The following is a 6000-nucleotide window of genomic DNA, read 5'->3' on the forward strand; positions in this document are numbered from 1 at the left end:
CCTTTTGTGTCAGCCCCACCGAATGGCCACCCTCCAAGTTGCACCTGCCTCTGCTTTTATTCTGCACTACCCAAAGCAAAACCACCTCCATCTTTGCTGTAGCTCAAGTAAGACCAAGGTCATCTTGTGGCAGATGGACACCGTTTTCAATATATCATAACCGTGTGTGTTTATTGCAATCATACTTAAATGCGAGCTTAAGAGAGCTTAAGAGCCTGCTGCTTCTGTCTTTTTGGGGGGGGGGGTGTCAAAAGTCGTTCCTGCATTGACTCTGTGCCTCTGGTCCTCACTGGGGAAAAATTGCCCCAGGGGGACTTTGTTGCCCCATAAACACTGCGCAGGCCGTGGTGGATTTGGTCCAGGACCCCTGGCAATGTGGCAGAGGAGGGTGGGCAACGTAGCACCCCTAAAAACACAGTAACCCCATTTTGGGTAACCGTGTAGTTGGGTGAGCCCTCACTCTGGGCACCTTGCAGCTATTTTTATTAATTAATTATTTCATTGCATTGATACAGACATAATTTTACTTGCACACCATCTTTCCACTGTTTAAACCATGCTGCGGGCAGCTTACGACGTGAAAAAAAAGCACATAATTACAACGTAACAGAAGTAGTCATAAACCACGTCAGAAAATACATAACCGAATGAAACCACTTACATCCCACCTTTTTCTCCAAGGAGCACAAGGTGGTCTGCATAGTTCTGTTAGCCCCCCAAATGGAAAGTGAGCGAGGTCCCACATAAAGAGGATTGGCAACTTTAAGGTGTTAGAATATGCAAAACTTTCAGGCTTAACACGCAGAATAAGAGAGCAAGAATAACGTATATTTAAAGAAGAGTGGAGAATAATTATTGAATAAATGGAAAATCATTGTACACAGCTCAGAACGCTGGCAGCCTAAAGATAAATTAAACAGACTAAACAATATTTGATGTAAAAGTGGAAAATTGATTTGAATGGTTATAGCAAATCATAGGAATGTATGATATGTAATATGAACCGTGGAAGGAGAAGAAAGAAAGTCATTGGATATGTTAAAGTTTGTAGAAGGTTTATTTTGAAATGTAAAAAACTGAAAACTCAATAAAAATATTTTTTTTAAAAAAAATAGAAACACATCTGGTGCACATGTGGCACCAGGAAAGGTGCCCCCCCCCGAGAGAGTGCAAGTAGTCGAAGTCCGCTGCTTGACCCTTGCACCCCTCTGCAGAGACTTAGCCGGCACCAGGGACCCACATTGTGGGAGGAGGAAATTTATGAAGAAGGGATCTTCCACATTGGGAATCCCCAGAGCTGGGCTGACCAAAAGTCAGCGTACAGGAAGCCCTACCTGAGTTTCCATGCTCCCGTTTGCAGAAGGGGGGTTTTCCGCTGCTGCTTTTTCACGCCAGCCAGCTGACAGCTGAATCTCTCTCTGTGTGTACCGGTATGTGTCTCAAATGACCAGCTGATGGCAGATTTACCTGCCGGTCTATGGACCCTCCCCTTGCTGCCACGTGACCTGCTTTCTCTTAGAACTGCCCTCATTCCGGGAAGGCAGAGGAGAGGGGAAGGGACTGCAAGAGAGATCCGTGACACTTTTATCTATCTTTTTTTTAATAAAAAAAATCCTCTTTCTGACTCTTCTTTGTCCACATTGCAGCTGCAACACATACAGGGGCTGCAATCCAGTTTCAGAAATCTCTCTCCTCCCTTTTATCCCCCAGGTAAATGCTTCTGTTTGCAGACACCTGCTTTGGATGCAGAAGGTCCTGGATTCAGATGCTGACAGCATCCCCGGGTAGGGCTGGGCCTGCCCCCTGCCTGAAATCCTGGGCAGCTGCTGCCAGTCAGTGTAGACATTACTGAACCAAGTGGGCTGGTTGCCTGAGGCTAAGGCAGTTTCCTGTGTTCCTACGCAGTCAGTATGTGTTTCTGGGGTTATGATGAGTGACCCCACAGAGACGCCCGCTTGGATGCCAGGGGTCTTAATGAGAATCCGTGCTGTTTCTTCCCGCTCAGGGTGTGCTCTGGTGGGTGGTACAGATCTGACCTTCGGGTGGGGGTGGGGGGCTGGAAGTCGGGCCGTTCTTCCAGAGCGGCCGGCCATTCGGGAGACCCTGAGTCATAACTTCGCAGAAGTTCTGGGAGACGAGGAAATTACACAGCAGGATGGAGTGGCAGGAAACCGGGTTTTTTTTTTCTCAAGAAGGAGAGCCTGTGTGTATATAGGCACAACACAGAGTCGCACTCCTTGTAATGTATAAGCGGCACAAGGACATGAAAAAAGCTTGCTGGATCAGGCCAAAGGGGGCCCATCCAGTCCAGCACCCCTGTTCTCACAGTGGCTGACCAGCTGCCTCTTGTGGAAAACCTGCAAGCAGGATCCGAGCACAAGAGCAACGCTCTCTCCTAGTGGGTTCCAGCAACTGGGATTCAGAAGCATTTACTGCCTCTGACCAAAGAGCATAGCCATTGTGGCTGGTAGCCATTGAGAGCCCTCTCCTCCTCCATGAATTGGTCCAATCCTCTTTGAAAGCCACCCACTTGTCACTGCCTCCTGCCTCCACACTTTAACTATGCACTGCATAAAGAAGTGCTTCCTTTTATGTGTCCTGAATCTTCCAACTTCCTGCATCACTGGATGCCCCCAAGTTCTGGTGTTAGGTAATGCTTTGATGGTGTTTCCTGCTTGGCAGGGGGTTGGACTGGATGGCCCTTGTGGTCTCTTCCAACTCTATGATTCTATGAGAGAGAGAGAGAGCAACTTTTCTCCATGCACTTTCTCTGTAGCAGGCATGATTTTGTAAACTTCTAGCATGTCGCCTCTTACTTTTCTCTAAACAAAAAAGTCCCAAAAGCTGCAAGCTTTCTTTGTAGGGGAGAAGGAGGAGGAGGAGGAGTTTGGATTTGATATCCCACTTTATCACTACCCAAGGTAGTGCAGCAAAAAATAACCCAAAGAACACTGGGGCACCTCAATGGAGAGCTGCTTTAAATCTGCCACAGCAAAACTGTTAGTCCCTAAATGCCCAAAGCCTCTCGCTTGTTGTTGTTTTCTCTCTTATTAGAGAATTTGGATTTGATATCCCGCTTTATCACTACCCAAAGGAGTCTCAAAGCGGCTAACATTCTCCTTTCCCCTCCTCCCCCACAACAAACACCCTGTGAGGTGGGTGGGGCTGAGAGACTTCGGAGAAGTGTGACTAGCCCAAGGTCACCCAGCAGCTGCATGTGGAGGAGCGGGGAATCGAACCCGGTTCACCAGCTTACGAGTCTACTGCTCTTAACCACCATAGCTGCCAAGTTTTCCCTTTTCTCGCGAGGAAGCCTATTCAGCATAAGGGAATTTCCCTTAAAAAAGGGCTAACTTGGCAGCTATGTTAACCACTACACCACACTGGCTCTCACTGTTGCACCCCAAGTCCCATTGGCAACCTATATGTGGGCATCAATCTTCCTCCTCTTTCTCCTCCTCGAGAGGAGGCATATTCATTGGCAGGAGCTGTACCTAAGAGGCAGGTAGACTGCAGGCTTGTTGAATTTTACTAGAACCCCTCCCCTCCAAGACCAACCAACCCAGCCCAGTAGCTACACAAGGCATGCAATTAGAATTTAAGGGCAGGGTGCCTCTGAGCATGCGTTGAGCCTGTTTCCATTCCAGGACCAGATATTCCACACAACTCCTGGCTCCAACTCAGGTGGGCATAGCAGTTTTGTTGTTGATGTTACGAAACAGTCGAGAGTCAGAAATCCTTGTCGACCTACAGCCGACCATTCAGAGCAAATCACTCTGTACACCTGCGATCGGCACAGAATTTCAGAATGGGCAATGTGCCTTATATGGAGGGAAGTTTACCTGGGGCATTCGGCATAGCAAACAGATGTAAAGTTGTGCCAATGGGCTGCAGCCCTTCTTCCCTCTTAAAGGTGAACATACCGCCCCCCCCAAAAAAACCCACTTGGAATCTGCAATAGATGGAGGGGGGGAGAGGTGCCTGTACACACCTGGACTATTCAGCTGTCTGGGGCCTAAATGAAAAAAAATAACACCCAGAGTTTGTGGTGCTTAGTTGCCTGGCGGCATGGAGGCAAGCAGCAATTTGCAGGATATTTTTTTGCCCCATTTCATTGCATTTATATCCCACCCTTTTGTTATCCAAGGAGCTCAAGGAGGCATGCATGTCTGCCCCCTTCCTCATTTAATACCCACAACAACCCTGTGATGTAGGCTAGGCTGAGAAGGAGACAGCCCTCGATGGAATCAGATTTTGCCAGGGGTAGGAGGGAGGGATAAAGGTAAAGGTAAAGGGACCCCTGACCATTAGGTCCAGTCGTGACCGACTCTGGGGTTGCGCGCTCATCTCGCATTATTGGCCGAGGGAGCCGGCGTACAGCTTCCAGTTCATGTGGCCAGCATGACAAAGCTGCTTCTGGCAAACCAGAGCAGCACATGGAAACGCCGTTTACCTTCCCGCTGTAGCGGTTCCTATTTATCTACTTGCATTTTGATGTGCTTTCGAACTGCTAGGTTGGCAGGAGCTGGGACCGAGCAACGGGAGCTCACCCCGTCACAGGGACTCGAACCGCCGACCTTCTGATCAGCAAGCCCTAGGCTCAGTGGTTTAGCCCACTGCGCGAGTAAAAGAAAGCATAACTTGCAACTCTGAGCAAATGGAGGTAGGGCCATGCCTGTCATTCCAGAATAATTTTCATATGAGGAGTTACTGCTCGAGGGGTCCCCACATTGGAGGCAGTGTGGTGTAGTGGTTATAGCGTCAGGCTAGGAACTGGGGGACTAGGGTTCAAATCCCCACACACACTCGGCCATGAAGCTCACTGGGTGACCCTGGGTGCCAGTCACTGCCTCTTTCAGCCTAACCTACCTCACAAGGTTGTTGCGGGGATTAAATGAGGGGGAAGAATCATGCAAAAATGCGGGATATAAATGCAATCGATCATTAACACTGGGAGACTCTGTGCTACAGCATCCCCCAAAGCATAATTTCTCACAAAACTTTGCAAAATAAACCTTGGCATTTTGCAGTGTGTGGAGCGTGCAGCTAAGACTCTGCACGGCGCTTTGGCTTAGCGCTCGGGAGGCCTGAAACACCCACCTTACCCACTCTTAAATTTGACATCCTGGGGATACCCGCCCCTGAAGAACGGCGACTCTAGCAACCGGTGCGAACAGCGGTTTTTCACGAAGCATCCCCAACCGGCAAAAGCAGACGTGAAATAAGGACTGTGGGAAAATATGGGGGGGAACAGGGGGCTGCTGCTGTGGGAACAGCTGGAGATCAAAAGAGCATAGAAAAGAACAGTTACCGGTAGTAGCAGCAGTGAAACCTGCGCCTCCGGGAAACTGCTGAGGTGTTGCAGGGGACGAGGAGGACCCTACCTGATTCGTGTGTCCTTTGGGGCAATGCCTGGTGCTCAGTCCATGCTCTGCGCACTCGACTCCTCGACTTCCAGCTCTGTGCGATTCCTCTGCTGCTCTGGAGGAGGAAAGTGGAGGTGGGGACCTCTGAGGCGAAGGAAGCTTGGGGCTCGATTCTTTGTTTTGTTTCTTGGAGAGGATGTCCCTCCCAGTAGCCTTGGTAGTTAAAACTGCTGCTTTATATAATCAGGGAAATCGGCACTTAGTGCTGCTGGGTCAAGGAGCTGCGACCACAGTGGGGAACATATTTTCCTTTTCCTTTCTTTTTCTTTTTAGAGGGGGAGGGAAACCTTTGGATCAGGGCGAGGGAGAATCTCCGAGATGTGTTTCCCCCCAGCAACAAGGCTAATACAGTAACTGAAGTGTGCAAAGTCACAATAAAGGGTGTTCCTGACCATGGGCAGAGTGCCCTTTCCTTCTGCCTTGCAAACGAGTGGATACAGCCCGCCAGCTCCCCACCACACAAACATTGTTTTTTGGGGGGGATTTTTATTATTTTTATTTTTATAATATATTTATTGATTTTATAGCAAACAACAACAAAAAACATACAGAATACAAAATACCAAATTACAAA

The 6000-nt window shown here is 48.8% G+C and overlaps 1 protein-coding gene across 2 annotated transcripts in view; it reads right to left on the reverse strand.

The window, feature by feature from the left end:
- EXOC3L2 (exocyst complex component 3 like 2) overlaps positions 1 to 5522 on the reverse strand; it is a 40340-nt gene extending 34818 nt beyond the window's left edge. Inside the window, exon 1 of one of the 2 annotated variants that reach the window (XM_035117669.3) lies at positions 5385 to 5522. The gene's annotated coding sequence lies outside the window, so the exon portion shown is untranslated. Of the gene's footprint in view, positions 1 to 1334; positions 1480 to 5384 lie in introns of those variants that run through there. The other variant, XM_035117670.3, reaches the window with a different exon arrangement.
- Positions 5523 to 6000: the final 478 nt, after the last annotated feature.

The sequence above is a fragment of the Zootoca vivipara genome, chromosome 6 (assembly GCF_965207765.1).
Source record: "Zootoca vivipara chromosome 6, rZooViv2.hap1.1, whole genome shotgun sequence".
NCBI classification, from domain to species: domain Eukaryota; kingdom Metazoa; phylum Chordata; class Lepidosauria; order Squamata; family Lacertidae; genus Zootoca; species Zootoca vivipara.